We start from the raw sequence: 22985 nt of genomic DNA on the forward strand, positions 1-22985 counted from the left end.
TGGAATCTGGCATTCCATTCATAATTGCTACTCTTCTCTCTAATTGTAAGTTCCACTACTCCCCAGCTCAAATTCTCAGCTCTAGCAAAATAATTTACTTTATAATCCCCAAGCATACTTTGTCCTTTCCTTCTGCTAGTCTTTACTCAGATCATCCCATTTCTTTCCTTTTCAATTTGCACAGGTGGGATGCATTCTTGAAGATCCTATTCCTTCTATAAATCCCTCCCTGACTTATTATTGTCATTGTTTCAGTCATTTCTGATTCTTCATGATCCCAATGTAATTTTCTTGAAAAAGATACAGAGTGGTTTACCATCATCATCTCAACCTCTTTTAAAATTCTCAATAGTAGGATAGTTTCATCATATTATTTTCATAGCCTCCCCTCCTTTTTCCAACAAAAGAAGTCTCTTAATATTTTAGGGAAATTGCTTTGCTCAGGATCAAAATTAGAGATTTGACATTTCATTGGCATATGGCTTCCTAAGCTGCTGCTGTTTGGGGGTTGCACATACCTTCTGGTAGCAGACTTACATAATAACCCCATAATCAACCACTTTCTCATATAAATATAGAATAAAAGTGATAAAACAACTGAATAAACTCACTTAACTTCTCTTATTTTAGTAATGATGAAATTACAAACCATCTTTGATTTTCCTTGCTAGGGTTTAACTGAAGATGCTTATTCAATAAGACACAAGAGTAGGAACACAAACTCTAGGCAACTCAGGCAGAGATTCTGATTCATGTCCTAACACCTGCAGAAAAGGAGATTGCAGGTCCAATAAGAAATGCAATCACATTCAATATGCATACCGTTCTTGATGCAACACTAAACAAATTAAGTTCAGTGACTCACATTGGTATTAGGCTCCTCATCTTCTGAGGGAATTTGAAAGAAACGATTCTCTGCCCATATACAGCCTGCCACTGTACAAATCAAAAAGTAGAGCCCAGTAATTCAAGATCCCCAGATCCTAGCAATATAATCAGAGTTTAAACCTACAAAGGAAAATTTCCTCAGCAAAATCATATGATTTTCTGGAAGGAACAAGTAATCCTCTTTTAAAAATAAAATTTGTGACCATAGATGTTAAAAAAAATGGAGCTTTCACATAGAAATCACTACTAGAGAGAGATATATAGTGGTGTGAAGGTTTTTATTTTGACTACAATTCCAGGAATTCTTAATGAAAATGGAGAAATTAGAGAAAATTTTTGTTCAGTTAGAAGAGGGACTTCGTGAACATCTTTCATCTTTTTTTCATTCTAAAGATTTTATTTATTTTGAGTTTTATCTTGCTTCCCCCCCCCCATGCCACCCCCCCCCCACAGAAGACAATTTGCCAATGTTTACATTATTTCTATGGTATGCATTGATCCAAGTTGAATGTGATGAGAGAGAAATCATATCCTCAAGGAAGAAAAATAAAGTAAAAGAGATAGCAAGATAAGACAATAAGACATCAATTTTTTTCTAAATTAAAGGTAATAGTTCTTGGTCTTTGTTCAAACTCCTCAGTTCTTTTTCTGGATACAGATGCTATTCCCCATTGCAGAGAGCCCCATATTATCCCTGATTGTCGCACTGATGGAATGATCAAGTCCATCAAGGTTGATCATCACCCCCATGTTGCTGTTAGAGTGTACAATGTTTTTCTGGTTCTGCTCATCTCACTCAGCATCAGTTCATGAAAATTCCTCTAGGCTTCCCTGAATTCCCATACCTCCTGGTTTCTAATAGAACAATATGGTCCCATGACATACATATACCACATTTTGTTAAGCCATTCCCCCATTGAAGGACATTTACTTGATTTCCAATTCTTTACCACCACAAACAGGGCTGCTGTGAATATTTTTGTACAAGTGATGTTTTTATCCTTTTTCATGATCTCTTCAGGGTATAGACTCAGTAGTGCTATTGCTGGATCAAAGAGTATGCACATTTTTGTTGCCGTTTGGGCATAATTCCAAATTACTCTCCAGAAAGGTTGGATGACTTCACAGCTCCACCAGCAATGCATTAGTGTCCCAGATTTCCCAAATCCCTTCCAACATTGATCATTATCCTTTCTGATCATATTGGCCAGTCTGAGAGGTGTGAGGTGGTACCTCAGAGATGTTTAATTTGTATTTCTCTAATAAGTAATGATTTAGAGCAATTTTTATATGACTATGGATTGCTTTGATTTCCTCCTCTGTAAATTGCTTTTGCATATACTTTGACCATTTGTCAATTGGGGAATGGCTTGTTTTTTTTAAAAAAATTTGACTCAGTTCTCTGTATATTTTAGAAATGATTCCTTTGTCAGAAATACTAATTGTAAAGATTGTTTCCCAGTTTACTACATTTCTTTTGATCTTGGTTACAGTGGTTTTGTCTGTGCTAAAGCTTTTTAATTTAATGTAATCAAAATCATCTAGTTTGTTTTTAGTGATATTCTTCATCTCTTCCTTGATCATAAACTGTTTCCCTTTCCATAGATCTGACAGGTAAACTAGTCCTTGATCTTCTAGTTTTCTTATAATATTATGTCTAAATCCTGTATCTGTTTTGATCTTATCTTGGTATAGTGTGTGAGGTGTTGGTCTAATCCAAGATTCTTTCATACTAACTTCCAATTTTCCCAACAGTTTTTATCCCAATAGCTGGACTCTTTGAGTTTATCAAACAGCAGATTACTATAATCATTTCCTGCTATTGTACCTAGTCTGTACCCACTGGTCCACCACTCTATTTCTTAACCAATACCAGATAGTGTTGATGACTGATGTTTTATAATATAATTTTAGTTCAGGTAGGGCTAAGACACCTTCTTTTGCACTTTTTTCATTGAATCCCTGGAAATTCTTGACTTTTTATTTCTCCATATAAATATACTTACAACTTTTTCTAACTCATTAAAGTAGTTTTTGGGAATTTTGATTGGCAAGCCACTAAACAGGTAGTTTAGTTTTGGTAGAATTGTCATTTTTATATTAGCTCGACCCATCCATGAGCAGTTGATGTTTGCCCAGTTATTTAAATCTGATTTTATTTGTGTGAAAAGTGTTTTGTAATTGTTTTCAAAAAGTTTCTGAGTCTGCCTTGGCAAATAGACTCCTAGGTATTTTATATTATTTGAGGTTACTTTGAATGGGATTTCTCTTTCTAGCTCTTCCTGCTGTATCTTGCTTGTCATATATAGAAGAGTTGAGGATTTATGAGGATTTATTTTATATCCCACAACTTTGCTAAAGTTGCTAATTGTTTCTAGTAGTTTTTTAGATGATTTTTGGGGATTCTCTAGGTATACCATTATGTCATCTGCAAAGAGTGAGAATTTGTCTCTTCCTTTCCAATTCTAATTCCTTCCATTTCTTTTTCTTCTCTAATTGTTGAAGCTAACATTTCTAATACAATATTGAATAGTAGTGGTGACAATGGGCATCCTTGTTTCACCCCTGATCTTATTGGGAATGACGGTAGCCTATGCCCATTGAATATAATGCTTGTTGATGGTTTCAGATAGATAATGCTTATTATTCTAAGGAACAGTCCATTTATTCCTACACACTCTCTAGTGTTTTTAGTAGGAATAGGTGCTGTATTTTATCAAAAGCTTTTTCAGCATGTATTGATATAATCATATAATTTCTTGTAGGTTTGTTGTTGATATAATTAATTATACTAACAGTTTTCCTAATATTGAACCAACCCTGCATTCTTGGGATAAATTCTACTTGATCATAATGAATTATCCTAGTGATAATTTGTTATAATCATGTTGCTAAGATTTTATTTAATATTTTTGCATGTATTTTCATCAGGGAGATAGGTATATAATTTTATTTCTCTGTTTTAACTCTTCCTGGTTTAGGTATCAGCACCATATCAGTGTCATAGAAAGAGTTAGGCAAAGTTCCATCTTCACCTATTTTTCCAAAGAGTTTATATAGAATTGGAACCAATTATCTCAGACAAAGTAGCTGCAAAAATAGATAGCTTTAGAAGAGATAAGAAAGGAAACTATATCCTCCTAAAAGGTATCATAGAAAATAAATGTTTGATAGAATTCACTTATGAATCCATCAGATTTTTTCTTAAGGAGTTCAATGATGTCTTGTTGAATTTCTTTTGCTGAGTTAGGTTTGTTTAGGTATTTAATCTCCTCTCATTTAACTTGGGCAACTTATATTTTTGTAAATATTCCTCCATTTCACTTAGATTCTCAAATTTATTGGCATAGAATTGGGCAAAATAATTCCAAATTATTACTTAAATTTCCTCTTCATTGTTGGTGAGGTCACCTTTTTCATTTATGATACTAGCAATTTGATTTTCTTCTTTTTTTTAAATCAAATTGACCAGAGATTTAACAATTTTATTGGTCTTTTCATAAAACCAACTCTTGGTTTTATTTATTAGTTCATTAGTTTGCTTTCAATTTTATTAATTTCTCCTTTAATTTTTAGAATTTCTAATCTGGCATTTAATTGGAGATTTTTAATTTGTTCTTTCTCTAATTTTTTCAGTTGCATATTTAGTTCATTGAGTTCCTATTTCTTTAATTTATTCATGTAAGCATTTAAAGATATAATATATCCCCTGATAGCCACTTTGAGTGAATCCCATGGGTTTTGGTATGTTGTTTCATTATTGTCATTATCTAGGAGGAAATAATTCTTTCTTTAATTTGTTGTTTGATCCACTCATTCTTTAAAATGAAGCTATTTATTTTTCAATTAGTTTTGGGTCTATATATCCCTAGTCCAATATTGCATGTGACTTTTATTGCATTATGATCTGAGAAAGATGTATTCACTATTTCTGCCTTTCTGCAGTTGATCATTAGGTTTTTATGTCCTAGTACATGGTCAATTTTTGTATAAGTGCCATGGACTGCAGAGAAAAAATTATATTCCTTTCTATCCCCATTCAATTTCTTCCATAAGTCTATCATATCTAGTTTTTCTAACAATCTATTTACCTCCTTAACTTCTTTCTTGTTTATTTTATGATTCAATTTATCTAAATCTGAGGGTGGGAGGTTGAGGTCTCCCATTAGAAGAATTTTGCTGTCTATGTCTTCCTGTAGTTCTTTCTGCTTCTCCTCTAAGAATTTGGATGCTATCCCATTGGATGTATACATATTCATTATTGAAATCACTTTATTTTCTATGATACCTTTTAGGAGGATATAGTTTCCTTTCTTATCTCTTCTAAAGCTATGTATTTTTGCTGCTGCTTTGTCTGAGATAAGGATTGCTACCTCTGCTTTTTTCACTTCAGTTGAAGCAAAATATATTGTGGGATTCTGGTTTTTAATCCACTCTGCTTTTTGCTTATGTTTTAAGGAAGAGTTCATCCCATTCACATTCAAAGTTATAATTACTAACTCTTCATTGCCCTCCATGCTATCTTCCCTCTGATTGTAGTTTCCCTTTTTCACATTATCCATATTCCCCAGTATTTTGTTTCTGAATACCACCACCTTCAGTGTGTTTGTCCTCCTATATCAACCTCCTTCCCGTTTCTTTCCCCTTTCCTTTTTTCCCTTTTTCCTTCCCATCCTTCTGTTAGTTCCCCTTTTTCTCTCCTTCCCTGTCTCCATCCCCCTCCCCTTTTCCCCCTTTAATACTTGAAAGGTAAAATGTTTCTTAAGTTAACTGAGTGTGTGTATAAGTTAACTTTAAGCCAAGTCTGATGAGAGGAAGATTTGGGTGTTATTCATCTCCTCCCTTCTTCCCTTCTATTTCAATTGGTCTTTTGTACTTCTTTATGCAATGAGATCTACCTCCATTCAATCCCCTCCATCCTCCCACCTCCTTCCTGTCCCCCTTTTTCAGGAGGTAGTGATTTTAAATTATTCTGAGTCACAGAAAATCATGAGTATCCATCACTTCTAGCTAATACAGTTACAATTCTATAGCGCTATTAGAGTCTATCTCCCAATCTTCCCATTGGATAGCAGTCTCATGGATAAGTCATGAGTGTCCATCACTTCTGGCTAAGTATATTCTCTCTGATAGAGTTACAATTCTCAAGAGTTATGAGAATCTTTTTCCCATGCTGGGATATAGCCAGTTTCATCTTATTGGATAGCACTTTTTTTTCTCTTTACCCCCTTTTTGATTTTTATCTTTTCATGTGTCTCTTGAACCTCCTGTTTGATGTCCAAGTTTTCTATTTAGCTCTGATCATTTCATCAGCAATTGTTGGAAGTCTCCCATTTTGTTAAATGACCATCTTTTCCCCCCTGGAAGAGAAGGCTCATTTTTGACAGATAGTGGATTCTTGACTGCATTCCAAGTTCCCTTGCTCTTTGGAATATCTCATTCCAGGCCCTTCGGTCCCTTAATGTTGATGCAGCCAGGTCCTGAGTAATCCTTACTGTGGCTCCTTGATATTTAAATTGTTTCTTTCCAGCTGCTTATAGGATTTCCTCTTTTATCTGATAGTTCTGGAATTTGGCCACAACATTCCTTGGTGTTTTTATTTTAGGATCTCTTTCTGGAGGGGATCAATGTATTATTTCAATAACTATTTTTGCCCTCAGTTTCCATGATATCAAGACAATTTTACATCACTAAGTCCTGTAATATTAAGTCCAAGTTTTTTTTTTCTCTTCAATGTTTTCATGAAGGTCTATAATTCTCAGGTTGTCCTTCCTCAATCTATTCTAGAGGTCAGTGGTTTTGCTGAAGAGGAATTTTACAATTTTCTTCTATTTCTTCTATTTTTTTTTTGGTTTAGTTTAACAGATTCTTGCTGTCTCATAAAGTCATTAGTTTCCACAGACTCCATTCTTTTTTTGTACTTTAATGCTTTTATTTAGGGACTTGCCATTAAGTATATGGAAACAAGAAAAATGAATATGATGATGAACTCATCTCAAACCCACTCTTCCCAGACACACAAAATGAGTTGTGAGATGTACATTTTATTCAAAAGTTTAAATATTCTTCAGAGTACACAGCTTTTCCAATGAAAGTTCTTGTGTAGTTTGTTCAGACAACTGAAATTTTAGGATGTGTGACAGAAGGAGTAACTCCTCATGAGTGCTCTTCAGCCAGTTTTTCAGCTTTTGTCACTGCTTCTTCAATGGGTCCTACCATGTAGAAGGCCTGTTCTGGGAGATGGTCATACTGACCTGCCAAGATCTGCTGGAATCCCTTAATTGTTTCTTTCAGGGGTGCCAACTTCCCCATATGTCCTGTGAATACCTCAGCAACCTGGAATGGCTGAGACAAGAAACATTGGATTTTCTGGGCCCGGGATACTGTCAACTTGTTTTCCTCTGACAACTCATCCATACCAAGGATAGCAATGATGTCCTGGAGGGACTTATAATCCTGCAGTATCTTTTGCACACCTCGGGCAACATCATAGTGCTCGTTGCCAACAATGTTGGGGTCCATGATCCGAGAGGTAGAATCCAAAGGATCCACTACAGGGTAAATGCCCAGCTTAGCAATAGCCCGAGACAGCACAGTGGTAGCATCCAAGTGGGCAAAGGTAGTGGCTGGAGCAGGGTCAGTCAAGTCATCAGCAGGCACATAGATGGCTTGCACAGAAGTGATAGAACCCTTCTTGGTTGTGGTAATTCTTTCTTGCATGGTTCCCATATCAGTGGCCAAGGTAGGCTGGTAACCCACAGCAGAGGGGATTCTGCCTAGCAAAGCAGACACCTCTGAGTCAGCCTGAGTGAATCAAAAGATATTATCAATGAAAAGCAGTACATCTTGACCCTCTTGGTCTCTGAAGTATTCAGCAACAGTGAGGCCAGTCAAAGCTACCCGGGCCCGAGCACCAGGTGGTTCATTCATCTGACCATATACCAACGCTACCTTGGAAGTGGTATCCTTCAGATTAATAACACCAGACTCAATCATCTCATGGTACAAGTCATTGCCTTCTCGGGTTCGTTCACCAACACCAGCAAACACAGAATAACCACCATGGGCCTTAGCAACATTGTTGATTAACTCCATAATCAATACAGTCTTTCCCACACCAGCACCACCAAACAGACCAATTTTGCCACCCTTGGCATATGGGGCCAAAAGATCCACAACTTTGATGCCAGTAACCAGGATTTCTTGCTCCACACTCATCTCTATAAACTCAGGAGCCTCAGCATGAATAGCAGCAAATTGTTTGGTTTTGATGGGACCCCGTTCATCAATGGGCTCTCCAATCACATTCATAATTCTTCCTAGTGTCTCGGGCCCCACAGGGGCACCAGATATGGGCACCAGATAGGGGCACCAGAATCCAAGACCTTCTGCCCTCTCACCAACCCTTCAGTACCATCCATAGCAATGGTCCAGACTGTGCTCTCACCCAGGTGCTGGGTGACCTCCAGCACCAGCCTGGTTTCCCAGTCCTGCACTTCCAGGGCGTTGAGGATGGGGGGCAGCCCCTCATCGAACTGCATGTCCACCAGGGCCCCAATGACAGCCACCATGCGGCCCTGGGCAGCGGCGCCACTCTTGGGGGCCAAGGAGGTCTGGGCCACGTAGTCCCGGGCTGGCTGCAACGCGGCAGGGGCAGCCAGTAGCAAGGCCTGGGCCTGGGGCAACGGCGCCGAAGCGACGAGGCCCCGAAGGGTGCCCAAGGCCGAGGCAGCGGCAGCACAGCCAAACAGCCCCAACATTCCATTCTTTTTTTTTAAGAGAAGAATTTTCTTCATTTACCTTTTGCAACTCCTTTTCTAATTGGTCAATTCTATTTTTGTAAGAGTTTTCCATTTCATCAATTGAGGTTTTGAGAGAATTGTTTTCTTGTTGCAATGTGTTAATTTTCTCTCTCAAATTTTCTAATTGATTTTTAAATTCCTTCCTTATTTCTCCAAGGAAGTCTTTCTGTGCTGGAGACCAGGTCATATTCTCTTTAGAGGTTTAGGTCTCTCTGAGTTAGGGTCTTTTCCTTCCAAGAATTTTACTATGGACCCTCCTTTGTGCTGGCCTTTCTTTATTATCCTAAGACCTTGTGTTGGGGAGGGACTGGTTCACAAAAGTTTGGTGTTGGGATCCCTACAGGCTTTATTCACTGAGTATAATATCTCCAGCTGGGCAGTAGGGGTGCTAGAGGTTTTGCTCACTGAGTGTAATAACTTCAACTGGCCAGTAGGGGGTGCTTATTGCTTTCTCCAGAGTGCCTGTGACCTTGATTGAGGCCCTTCTCATTGGCCTGGAGGGAGTGATTGAAGTTGCTGAATACTTTTATATTTGATCAATAGTTGGCTATACCCTGGGGTGAGATACTCATTCTCCCTATTCACAGTGGAGCCCATTTTGCTGGTAGGCCTTAGCCTGGGACATAAAGTGGGCTGTAACTGTGTTTGTTCTGGGAAGAGGCTTCAGCTAAAATGAAGATAGGACTCTGAATTCCTCCCAACCAGAAGAGCCCAGGGATCAATGTCTGCAGCTCTCCTGCACCAGAACTCTCCCTCCAGCCCTGCCGGCAAGTTCCTGATGGTTGGCACCACAACCAATGCCTCTGCTCTCTAGTTGGCCCAATCCCCAGTAGCTAACCAGGCTCTAGCCTCTCTCCTAAGCAAGCTAATCTGAGGCTAATCCAGGCTCCCAGGCTCTCACCCGGTCTGTGCTCCTGGCAGAGTCCACCCTCTGCACATGGATCACCCATGATCTGGAAGACAAATCCTGAGGCAGATGTTCTCCTGGTTTTTCTTTCTGGGTTTTGTGGATTGGATTTCTGTTAAGAGGTTTGTTTTATATTCTATATGAGTGAAGATCAGGAGACATTTAGCAGTGTGCCTGTCTTCTCTCCACTATCTTGGCCTGGCTGGAAGTCCCCTCTTTCATCTTCTGATCCTGCAATTCTGTGAATTATATTTATTTTGTGAATTGCTTATCTCCAGGGTCTATAATCCTCCCTCTCTACTCAATCACTAATAAATTGACCTACTCTTTACTAGGTGACAAGGCATCTATGTCCTGTTTTATTTAGATTTATGGTTGACAAATACAAGAGAGAGTTAAATGAATGGTTGACAAAAACAGAATAAAAAAAGATATTGACAAGATGAAATTATGTGTTGATTATAATAGAACGTCATTAAATCAAGACAAATTTAAAAGATTTCTCCTAGAATTATTTAATTAACTGAATAAGTGCAGTGTGAGGGAAGTGTGGCTAGAGAATAATTTATGTGAAAAAGAACTGAAGGCTTTTGTTGCCTACAAGCTCAATATCACAGTGTGACTTTTTGGAGTGACTTATGCAAGAAATATCAAAGAGGAAAAAGGGAAGAAAGCAAATATTTATTAAGCACCTTCTACATGCCAGGCACAACAAGTCTAGAATACACATGCTATTTTACAGTTGAAGGAAACTAAGGCAGACAAAGTTTAAGTTGCCCAAGGTCACACAACTAGGATATATCTGAGGTTAGATTTGAATTTTAACTCAAAGGTTTCCTGACTCCAAGCCCAGAACCTTACCTATTGCATCACCTAGATGCCTATCACTTGATTATAGAATATGTGAAGGGGAACAAAGCATAAGAAGACTGGAAAGGCAAGATGGCCAGGTTATGAAGAGTTTTAAAAATCAAACAGAGGAATTTATATCTAACCCTAAAGGAAATAGGGAGCCAGTGGAGTTTATTGGAGACAGATGACATTGTCAGATGTAAATTTTAATAAAATAAATAATTTAAGGCTATTGTAATAAGACTTTTGTAATAGTCCAGGTAAGAAGTGATAAGATGGTGGTGGTGGTGGTTGTGTGAGCAGAAGGAAGAGAATTTATATGAAAGAATCTGAAAAAGTAAAATGACAAGATTTGGCAATACTTTAAATTGTAGTAATCTGTCCTTCATTTTCAAGGAAGACCAATGACATATCAGTGGGTTGTCTCAACTCACTAATAAATTGGATGTAGTGAGGCAGAGTTGTAGAAAGTTTGTCAGCCTCACTCTCTCTTACCTAGTCACTGAAGTCCAATGACAAGACAAAAATCAGAACGATTGAAAATAGCCTGGGATACAATAGATGACTTTGGCATTTTGATGTCTCACCAATCTCTAAGTGCTCCACAGCACCAGGCTCAATTGTCTTCAGGGGCTTGGAATAAATCGTTTTCATCCATCTATTCTCTTGGAGGAGATTTTCAAATGCCCACGGAGACACACATGTACACACATGTACACACACACACACACACACACACACACACACACACCAACTCCTTGAAGCCTGTTATTTACTCTCAACCTGTCTGCCAAGACAATTTTATTGGGGTGTGACCATTGTGCTTCCCACTGCTTTTTTTGAGCCACAGATGGGTGAGAGATAGACACCAAAGGTAGATTAACAATCCTGAAAAGGGCTTGGCAAGCCCTCACACTAGAGGTAATGGCCCTTCCTGGATACACCAGATTCACCAACAGATTGAATATAAGGTAGGAGAAGGTCGAAGAGGATTAGGAGTTGAGTAGGATACCTAGGTTCAGAGTCTAGGTTTCTAGAAGAATGATGTTGCCTTCAGTAGTGATAGGAAAGTTTAGAAAGGGGTGGAGTTTGAAGGGAAAGATAATGAATTCTGTTTTGAATATATTGAATTTAAGTTGTATATGATATCAAGTTCAAGACCTCTAATGGGGCATTTTAGTTATGAGATTAGAAGTTAAGAGAAAGGTTACACATTATGAAATGATCAACTGTGATAGACTTAGCTCTTCTAAGCACTACAATAAACAAAGACAATTTCTAAAAGGCTTGTGAGGCAAAATGTCATCCACATCCAAAGAAAAATATGGAGTCTGAATGCAGACCAAAGCATACAATTTTCAAAACTGGTTTATGGGTTTCTTTTTTCATTCCCCTTTATTCTTATTCTTTTTTCACAACATGACTAATATGGAAATGTGGTCAACACTATTGTATATATATATATATAACCTATATCAGATTACTTATGGGGATTGGAGGTGGGAAGTAAAGGAGGCAGAAAAATGTTGAACTCAAAATCTACAAAAACTCAATGTTGAAACATATATATATATATATATATAATTGGGGAAAATAAAATAAACTTTTAAATGAAAATAAGTAGAAAAGGAAAAGGTTAGATGTAGATAAATAAATCTGAAAAATCATCTGCATAGAGATGATAATTGAATCCATAGGAGCTGATGAGATCACTAAGAGAAATGGCATAAATGGAGAATAAAAGAAATCCCAGAACAAAGACTTGAAAGATACTCACAGTAAGCAAGTACAATATGAATGAAGATCCAACAAAGAAGCATAAGAAGGCACTGTTAGGTAAGAATAAAACCAGGAGAGAGTAATATTATGAAGACCTAGAGAAAAAAGACTATTAGGAAGAAGAGAGTAATTGGTGATGTCAAAAGCTACATAGAGGCCAAGAAGCTTGAGGAATAAAAAAAAAGTCATTCAATTTGGCAATTGAAAGTTCACTAGTAACTTTGGGGTGAGCAGTTTCAGTTGAAAAAAATATGCAACCAGAGAGCAGAAAATTTTTAAAAAGAGGAAAGGAAATATAGGAAGTACAAGGGGTTGTTGCTATCATCATTGTTGTGGTTGTTTTTCCTTTGTTTACAAAGGAAACCAATGGCATCATGGGGTGATGTCTTACCTTCTGTGTAAATTAGATTTAAGTGAGACAGAGTTGCACAATATCATCTCATTCTCTTTTCCAGAATCATCACAGACTAGTGACAAGACAACTTGCAAAGGCTTAAGATGCAATAGATAAACCTTGCTGTCTTCGAAGTCTGACTACAACTCCTTTAGCTACAAAACATCACCCTAACTCACCAATAGGTTTGAGTCCTGTTGATTACCCTTAATCTAATTTATCCGATCTGCCAAGAATGTACCAGGTTAGTTACAATCAGACATCTGATAAGAATTTAATGGGAAATAAATGGGGAAATAAATATTACTAGGGACCCCAGTCATACCTGTGATGTGGAGCTAGCTGAGTCCTGAGTCCTAGAGGCTTTGATGCATGAACACTGAAGATAAATAAACTTTCTCTAAACTCAGTCATTGTTACACTGGCAGTTATGATTCTATCTATCCAGGCTGCAACATAAATCAGCATCACACCTAAAAATTTTCTTGTTGGTATCAACACTACTAACATAATAATCTTCCCACTGAGTTGAGAGGTTTTCCTCAGGATGATAGCTCTGAGAGATTTGAGTGTGAATATAGCTTTTCAGAACTTAGTATACCATAGAATCATTCCCCTATTGTGTCTGTCATTTAGCTCCTGCATCCCTGGTGCAGTGAGTTATGTGTGTCTCACTCCCAGTCAGGGTTTTTGGCCAGTACTATGCAGATCCTTAACTGGGAAGGGAAGAACAGAACTTTGAACCAGGGCATTGACATCTAATATGGACATAATTCTATCTGACATTCCTATACCATTTTGTTATTCTATAGGTGTATAGCACAAGGTACATCTACCCACATTCCACAGTCTGGCTTTGTGTTACCACCACAGGATTCCGTTTTATGATACTTATTTCCTGAGGCTCACTTTCTTCTATCACTCTATTCTATTCTTATGTCTAGAACAAAATCTTTTGATTATGTTTGGGTGGGGATGGAATGACCCAGAATACGATCTACCCTATTAAAATATGTAAGTCTTTGACTATTTGGTACATAAGTTGGAGTTTTTACAGAAAGACTTTGTAAAACTAGTAACTTTTCTATTCTTTGATGCATAATTTAAATATGTTTTTTGGGGGATTGATACTGTGACTCAATTCAAACTTTTTTGCATTCATATTTTGACTGGTCTTCTGGCAAATTGACCCATCTAGTATTGGGCTTGTAAATGAACAATACAACCCCCCACCATGACCACCATGACCATCCTTTCTATTCCTTGGAGATCAGGATTCCTTGTTTTGGCATACTAATGGATAGATAGATAGATAGATAGATAGATAGATAGATAGATAGATAGATAAATCTGTGAGGCACTAGTGGAAATATCATTGTGATTCTAGATTATTTAAGTCACCAAGAGGCTGATGGTTTGTATTTAATTATAGTTCTCAAACTTAGATTTCTTCAGACTTCTACTTGACTTCTAAAATTTTTGAATCTCTACTATTATTCTTTAATGGAGGCAGCTAACCAAAGAAAAGGTAACAAACATCACATAAAGAGTTCATTGTCTGGAAATAAAATCATGCTTATTTATCCTCAGAGATAAATTTTTCCTGTTGTAAATTCAAGGGGAAATTTCTCATAAAGTTCTTTGTATAAAACATTCTGGGAAATATGATAAACAATGTATCAACTATGGCTTTACAAAATACTCAGAAATATAGTTCAAATAGACCATTCCTCTGCATTGTCCATTATGAAGTTTGAGGTCATAACATTAAGTTATACCTGTGGGTAACCAAGATAATACAATCCAAGTAGCTTTTTCATTTAAAAAATTATTAGCACATTTTGTTTTGGTAAAACAAATGGGGCAGCTAGGTGGCGTAGTGGATAAAGCACCGGCCTTGGAGTCAGGAGTACCTGGGTTCAAATCTGGTCTCAGACACTTAATAATTACCTAGCTGTGTGGCCTTGGGCAAGCCACTTAACCCCATTTGCCTTGCAAAAACCTAAAAAAATGGTGTCCCCATAAACCTTCTATTTTTCTTTTTCATCAAAAATATTCCTAAATACATTTCCAAATTATCAATCCTAAAAATATCTCATTCCTCTTAAGCCAACTTCTCTTTTAGAGATTTGAGGACTAGGATACTACTCTATCTCTGTAGCCTTTGAAATCCATTCTCCTTATATCTGGAATATACTCCTTATATCTGGAATTTATATTTCCCTTCTAAAATTATATCATTACTGTTCCCTTCATTTCCATTTCTTAGCTCTCCATATTGTTCAGAATCAGGTCTGGAATAGTGATATCTTTCATGGCTTCCTCTCCCTTCTGAAAGTTGAAATTAGTAACAAGTCAAGAATTGCTTTTTAAGGTCCTAGAACTTTATACTATATAAACATGATATCCTGAGAGGATATATTAAAAAAAAGAAAAACTTAGGGAAGGAATGATTTGATCTCATCTATAAGAGAACCACAATATAACCACTCTAAAATATATAAAATTTTACCCTAATGAGCCATCTAAAATCAAAATCCTTAATTTAATTTTAATTTAATAATTTAATTAATTTAATTTTAATTTAATAATTTAAATTTAAAACTAAACTCTAGTTTAAAATAACTCTGAAAAGTAACTAAATTAATTTACTTAGAAAATAGTGTCTAATATTTACATTGCAACTTAACCTTAACATATGCACACATTTATAGCTAGAAGACACCCTAGAAGCAATTTAGTGCTATTCTTTTTTTCAATGATGAGGAAACTGAGGCCCAAAATTAAATGACTTGATGAAGATCATATGGGGATTAGGGGAGATTTTTTTTGCCCTGGTCCTCTAGTTCCAAATCCATTAATCTTTCCACTATATCTCACTGCTTTCTGTTTTATGGGGTCAGTTAGTATCCTTTTTTCCCTTCATTTAATTAACAAATATTATTCAATTATTCATGATATCCATTTAAGAAGGCTGGACCATATACTAAAGTGGATAGCATGAACTCCTCTCCCCAAAAGAAGATCTAGTCAAGAAAAAAATATACAAACAAGTAACTCTGATACAGAATGTGAAAGGTTGATATTTGAAAACAGATTCAAGAGAAAATGTAATAAGAGAGATACAAATAAATGTTGTGGTAGTCCTGAGGAGGGAGAGGTTGCTTCTTGATCAGATGAAGTAAGGAGATGAAGGTACTGAAGAATGAAAATGATTTCAACAGAGAGGGTATTTCTGACAAAGAGAATGGCTTAAGAAAAGTCATGGAGGTATGAAAGAATGAGGAATGTTTAGGGAACTTAAAATAGCCCAATTTCACTTCAGTATAGCATGCATGGGGAGAAATTTCTTAAAGATAAAAAGATTTTGAATTGTCACAATTGCCCTTGTATCTCTCTCTTTTCATCTAGATTCCAAAGCAAGTACAGTTGAATTGTATTGAAGATTGCTCAGTATATAGCCCCACCCTCGGTAAAATACAATATATCTTTTATAGGATAGCAAATATCTATTAACTCATCTCCTTTTTTCCAGTCTAACCTACATAGTGTGCTTAAATTAATGTGCCTAAAGTATAGATCTGATAATGTGATTTATCTGCCTTAAAAGAAAAACCTTTAATGGCTCCCCATTCTTGCTGAATAAAACCAAACTCTTTATAACCCTGCTAGCGTGGGAGAAAGTACAATATTTAATAAGATACATGAAAAAAGGAAGTTTAATAAAAGATACAACCATGAGAGTACAGAAGAGAGAGAGGAAACTTTCTTCTGTGGGGAAGAAGAATCAGAGCAGAAAAAAAATTGGGTTTTATTCAATAGAAAATGGGGAATTATTAAAAGTTTGGGTTTTTATCAGATCAATGCTTAAGGAAAAATTATCTAATAGCACTATTCAGAATAAACAAGAGGAAGAAGACCAGTTGGTAGATTATTGTTACATAACCCCCTATCTAGGGGTCTATTGGAGCAAACTTGAATCAGCAGAGCTAATATTAAATTTTTATTGTGAGGATTTACACCATGAAAATTGTTAAGTGTTAAAAATAAGGGATTTATTTATTGTTTTGTTGATTGTTTGGAAATAAGAAAGTGATGGAGAAAATTTAATAATGGAGAATAAACTTGAAAGTATTCCATGTATAGATTCCTTCCCTCTCCTAAGACTTCTAGTTATTAATATTTGCCAGCATAGCCCTTCTCTGTTGCTTATATTTTTGCAATGTCCTCTGCATTTATCCCTTTCCCTTCCATCCTTAGTACTACAGTCCTCTAATATAAACTAGCTGGATAACACTAGATAGGTCAACTAGCCTCAGTATCTCCAGGGAAACTAAGGTTATAAGCTGCATGGTAACCTAATGATGTGGTAGTTTCCTCAGCACAGGTTCCTAACACCAATGAAATCACAAAACTGTCCCATCCTCCTTTCCACCAAAAAAACAACAATGAAATGAGAAATATGCAAGATACTCAACCATTCCAACAAAAAGAAATGCATAGGAAATCTATATCAAGCAAAAAGAAACCCATTCCTTTTCTAGGCCTACTTGGATCACAGACATAACCACTATAGGGATTTTTAATTGCCCAAATTGCAAGAAAAACCACCAAGGCAAAGCTTGAACCAATGATACTATATTAAAGGGTCCATAGTCCTCGCTACTGAAGTGGGTCTCAGATCTTCCTCACAATCTGAGATGCCCCTTCCCCTAGGGTTTATTTTTATAACATTTACTACCTGAACATTCTAGAGGGGCTACACAAATTGCAGAATCCCATTGATTGATAGCTCTTGTTTCGAGGGCCAAAATTTGAGATGGGCAAGGCAAGAGTCATGTCTGCTATCCAAATGGTTATCAGATGATCATAAAATGATCATCTGATCATGTTGGACAAAAAAGGGTTGTTTGGAGAAACAAAAATAAGTTGGGGAATTCAGATTGGCCAATTTGACAGAAAAGGAAAATGATAAATATTGGAGAAGATGTAGGAAAATAGGGACACTAATGCATAACTCATAGAGTTGTAAGCTGACTTGACCATTCTGGAGAAATATGTAGGACTATGTCCAAAGGACAGTAAAACTGTGCATATTTTGATCCAGCAATACCACTACTATATCTATATCCCAAAGAGATCATTAAAAAGGGAAAGAATCCACATGTACAAAAATTTTATAGCATCTCTTTTTGTGGTTACAAAGAATTAGAAACTGAGGGAATGCTCATTAGGGACATGGCTGAACAAGTTGTGGCATATGATTGTGAAGGAATACTATTGAGATATAAGAAATGATGAACAGGTGGATTTTAGAAAAACTTGAAGATATTTACATGAACTGATGTTGAATGAAGTGAGCAGAAACAGAAGAATATCATACATAGTAACAGCAAGGTTGTGTGATGATTAGCTATGAATGACTTAGCTTTTCTCAGATCCAATATAATTCCTCAAGACTCATGTTGGAAAATGTTATCCACATCCAGAGAAAGAACTATGAAGGCTTAATGCAGATCGAAGAATATTGTTTCCTTTTTTCGGCTGGGGGCGGGGGGTGGAGGAAGTTGTGGCTTTCCTCTTTTGCTCTGTTTCTTCTTTTACAACATGACTATTGTAGAAATGTTTACAAGATTGCATATATATAACTTATATACATTTGGTTGCTGTCTTGGGGAGGAGAATAAGAGGAAGGGAGAAAGGGAGAAAAATTTGCAACTCAAACTCTTGTAAAAATAAATGCTGAAAAACCATCTTTACATGTAATTAAAAAAAATGAATTCTATGCACCAAAAAATTTGAAATTATATTATAGAATATTGATGTTAAAAAGATGTTTGTTTTATGAATGAAGATTGTAAGACTGTTAAAAATAGAACAATTTCCTAACTAAAATCCATTGACTTTATAATGTGTTCAGAGGCAACAATAACATTTCATGAGGTACTTGGACATATTATTGTAAAGTTTGTGATATATGTTTTTTTAAAAAAGAATGTCATAAAATTAATTGTAGCTCATACAAAATAAAAACTTGTTGAAGAAGAAAAAAATAAATTGTAGAACTTTCCAAAGAATCACAGCATCCTACCATGCTGGGTTAGGACATGGATTTTGATCAATACAGTATAAAGATAACTTTGTCAGGATTCCTGTGGTTGCACAAGTGGTAATAACTGGTAATGAACATTACATAGAGTTTTAAATCTATTATATGAACCTATCTTACCTATTTATACCTACATGATTTATTAAAAATATGATTGATTAATACTAATTAGAATAGAGTAAGAATCTTAATCATTTCTCATACCATCAAAGAAAACAATTAGGAAGAGAAAGGAAGAACAAAATAGTTGCCAGTCAGTAATATTTAAGAAGAATAAATTCAAAAGATTTGTACATTTTTATGCAGGCACTTCCTATTATATCCATTCTTATCAATTCCTATGTATTCATCCTCCATTTTACTAGACTCTCCCTACTCCTTGATAAAACCTTGGATCTTGGATCATGCCATCTCCTTTCCCACATCTATGGCTGTTCTGAGAATCAGTGAACATACTGCTCCCACCTCTAAATTATGGTCTTTCTCTATTGAGTCAAAATTTAATAAAAGGTCAATGAATATTATAGAAAATCTTAAATTCTCGCCAGTTGTGCCTTCAATGAACCAATCAGAAGGCATGATAGTGTTCTTATGAATAATTGTTCCTGAAATCTTGCACCTCATGCAATCTGAGAGTTCCTAAAAACTTATACTGTAATTTATTGAGGTGCAAGGACAGGAAAGAAAAGGAGTTATATAAAATTTTAGAAAAATATTCAAAAGATTGGTGGATCTATAATCTGTCCTAGGAGACTGCTGCCTGCTTAACCATTCTTGACAGTTTTATAATTAGCAACACCTAATTAATTACCTTATTTTTGTTATTCAGTTGTTGTTCAATTGTGTTTGACTCTTCATGACACCTTAGGGTTTCTTTGACAAAGATACTGGAGTGGCTTGCCCTTTTTTCTCCATTTTATACATAAGAAACCTAGACAGAGTTAAGTGACTTGCCCGGATAAGTATCTGAGGCCAGGTTTAAATCCATGAAGATGAATCTTCCTGATTCTAAGCCTAAAGCTCTAATCACTGCACCTGGCTGAGTAAATTACCCAAGAGGTGTTTGGAATTGAAGGATATAATACTTCACCTCTTCCTAGCTGGGTTCAGTAAGAATAATAGTTTTCAAGATAGTGGGGCTAAGGAGTCATGAAGTTCCTTTGAGAAGGCAACATTTTATATTTTTTTGTAAGCCAGCAACCAATTTATTTATTTGTTTGCTTGTTTATTTTAAAATATTTTATTCTCACCAATTACATATTAAAACAATTTTTAACTTTTTTAAGTTTTGAGTTCCAAATTCTATCCTTCCTTCCCTTCCTCTCCCCTCCCCCCACAAGATGATAAGCAGTCTGATATATTATATCTGTGTAATCATGTAAAACATTTCCACATTAGCCATTTTGTATAAGAAACCTTTAATAACAGAGAGAGAGAGAGAGAGAGAGAGAGAGAGAGAGACAAAGACAGAGACAGAGACAGAGACAGAGACAGAGAGACAGAGAATGCTTCAGTCTGCATTCAGACAATATCAATTTGTTCTCTGGAGACAACATGTTCCATCATGAATTTTTTGGGATTGTCTTGGATCATTGTATTGTTGAGAATAGCAAAATCATTCACAGTTCTTTATCATGTTCTAGTTCTACTCACTTCATTTTACATCAATTCATGTCTTTCTAGATTTATCTGAATCATCCTGCTTGTCATTTCCTATAGCACAATAGTACCCTATCATAATCATATGCCATAACTTTTCAGCCATTCAACTGATGAGCATCATCCCCTCCATTTCCAATTCTTTGCCACCACAAAAAGAGCTGATAAAAATATTTTTGTACAAATAAGTCCTTTTCTCCTTCATAAAAAAAACTCTCTTTGGGATATAGATCTTGTAGTACTATTTTGGGGTCAAAGGGTATGCACAATTTTTTTTAGGATTTTGCAAGGCAAATGGGGTTAGGTGGCTTGCCCAAGGCCACACAGTTAGGTCCTTATTAAGTGTCTGAGGTCGGATTTGAACTCAGGTACTCCTGACTCCAGGGCAGGTACTCTATCCACTGCACTACCTAGCTGCCCCAGGGTATGCACAATTTTATAGTACTTTGGCATAGTTCAAAACTTGCTCTACAGAATGCAGTTCATAAGTCTACCGACAGTTTATTAGTGTCCCAGCAACGTTTTGTTTTTATGATCAAAAATGACTCTCAAAATAGGATAGACTATATCCTATTCAGTCCTAGACAAAAACAGAGGACCTCAAGTTCTATGCTGCTAATAGGAGAGAATCTGCTTGATTCAAAACTGATAAGCCCTTGTGGGGTGGGAGGAGAAATCATAACTGTTGGTCCTCAAAACTTGAAAAATATGATTTATGACTGATACTTAGCACAGTATCCATCACATAGAAGGGGTTTAAGAAATGCTTGCTGAAAAACTGGTTTTGCTTCCAACCTCAAAGACCTGGGTTCTCTAGGAGGCAATTGAATTAGAATGGAAGGAATCTAAAAATTATCTTCAGAGGACTCTCTTCTGATCTTTCCACTTCTAGTAGGATAGAATAGCAATTCTGCCTCTTGATTGTCTCAAATGCCTGCATAAAGGTACTTCTGGACCTATAATACATTGTTGAATGGTAATCTCTATTCTCTTTTTTAGAAATTTTTATATTTCTCATATTTTAGGAGTTACTCTTAAGCATTAAATTTTTAATCTACAGAACTAATTTTGATGGGCTTGGATGTTCATTACTATGATTGAAATTTCCCTAATTATTAATGTTCTTATCTTAGATAGTCAAAATTAATTCTCTCTCTCTCTCTCTCTCTCTCTCTCTCTCTCTCTCTCTCTCTCTCTCTCTCTCTCCCTCCCTCCCTCCCCCCTCCCCTTTTTTTCTCCTCCCCACCTTGCACTGACCTTTGGATATAATCAAGTTTTTGTGGGTTTTTTCCAACAATCTAGTGAAGGTTGCAAGCACAGTGTTTATTAAATCTCCCTCTCCTTCTCTTACTGCTCAGAATGTCTTAAGGAGATAAAGGGATTTCTCATTTAAAAGACTAAATTATGCTTTGTTTTCATCCTAAAGGAACCTGTAAAGTTAATTGCAGCAAAGAGTATAGCAAATATCAGAGACTACTTTTCAGCCACAGCAACAATTACTCTTCTCCTGGAGTTTTTTTTTTAATTTAAGTGATTCATCAGGTTACTTGTAGGATGGATCCTGGATTCTATAAAATGTGAAGAGGTCATAGAGTTAAGGAAAATAACTGTCATGTGTACCTTCCTTTTCACTGTGTACAAGGAAGGAAATAATTTCAGCTAACCCCTTCAGGTGTAAATAAAGGAAAACTGGCATGAAGGTATGCTTACATCTCTGGAAACAGATCTTAACAATCAGAATAGGGAGTCAGCTAGGTGGTGCAGTGGATAGAGCACCAGCCCTGTAGTCAGGAGGACTTGAGTTCAAATCCAACCTCAGACATTTAATAATTATCTAGCTGTGTGACCTTGGGCAAGCCACTTAACCCTATTGCCATGAATGAATGAATAAATGAATAAAATTTTCAAAGAATAAGAATAGAAAGAATCCCATAAAACTCAATATCAGCCATGTGTGTGGCAGAGTCTGAAGTTTATTTCATAGCCAACTTAGTAAACTATGGCTAACTCCAAGTAGTCCCTAGAACTTCACCTTGACCACACATCAATCAACACAGACTAATAGACCGTCAACCAGAGTATCCACAGAAAGTGATAACAGTGGAAAAAGACCCCAGTATCAGAGGACATATATTTTAATCCCAGTCCTTTCACTTCTGGTCTCATAACTTTCATTTTTCTATGTCTCAGTTTCTTCACATACAAAATGAGAGAGACTAAATGGATTTTTAGATCCCTTTTAACTTTAAGCCTATGAACTTTGAATTAATATCTTCATTGAGGCCATTATAATACCATGGGAAGAAAAGAGAAAACCCTGACAATTTAAGCAACAGAGTGAGATGACAGCTATACTAAACTATTGCATGCATGGATCTCTCTCTCTCTCTCTCTCTCCATATATATATATATATATATATATATATATATATATATATATATATATGTATATATGTGTGTGTATAAGCACTTATATAAATTTATGTTTCTATATATATATTTACTTATTTATTTATACATATGTGTTTATATATCAATTTATATCTATTTAATATATACATATGTATCTATATATGGGTATATGTATTTCTATAT

The 22985-nt window shown here is 36.1% G+C and overlaps 1 pseudogene; it reads right to left on the reverse strand.

Annotated features, from left to right (window-relative positions):
- Window positions 1–7038: 7038 nt before the first annotated feature.
- On the reverse strand, window positions 7039–8648 carry LOC141489777 (ATP synthase F(1) complex catalytic subunit beta, mitochondrial pseudogene; annotated as a pseudogene).
- Between the last annotated feature and the right edge of the window lie 14337 nt (window positions 8649–22985).

This window comes from Macrotis lagotis, chromosome 5, assembly GCF_037893015.1.
Source record: "Macrotis lagotis isolate mMagLag1 chromosome 5, bilby.v1.9.chrom.fasta, whole genome shotgun sequence".
Lineage (NCBI taxonomy): Eukaryota > Metazoa > Chordata > Mammalia > Peramelemorphia > Peramelidae > Macrotis > Macrotis lagotis.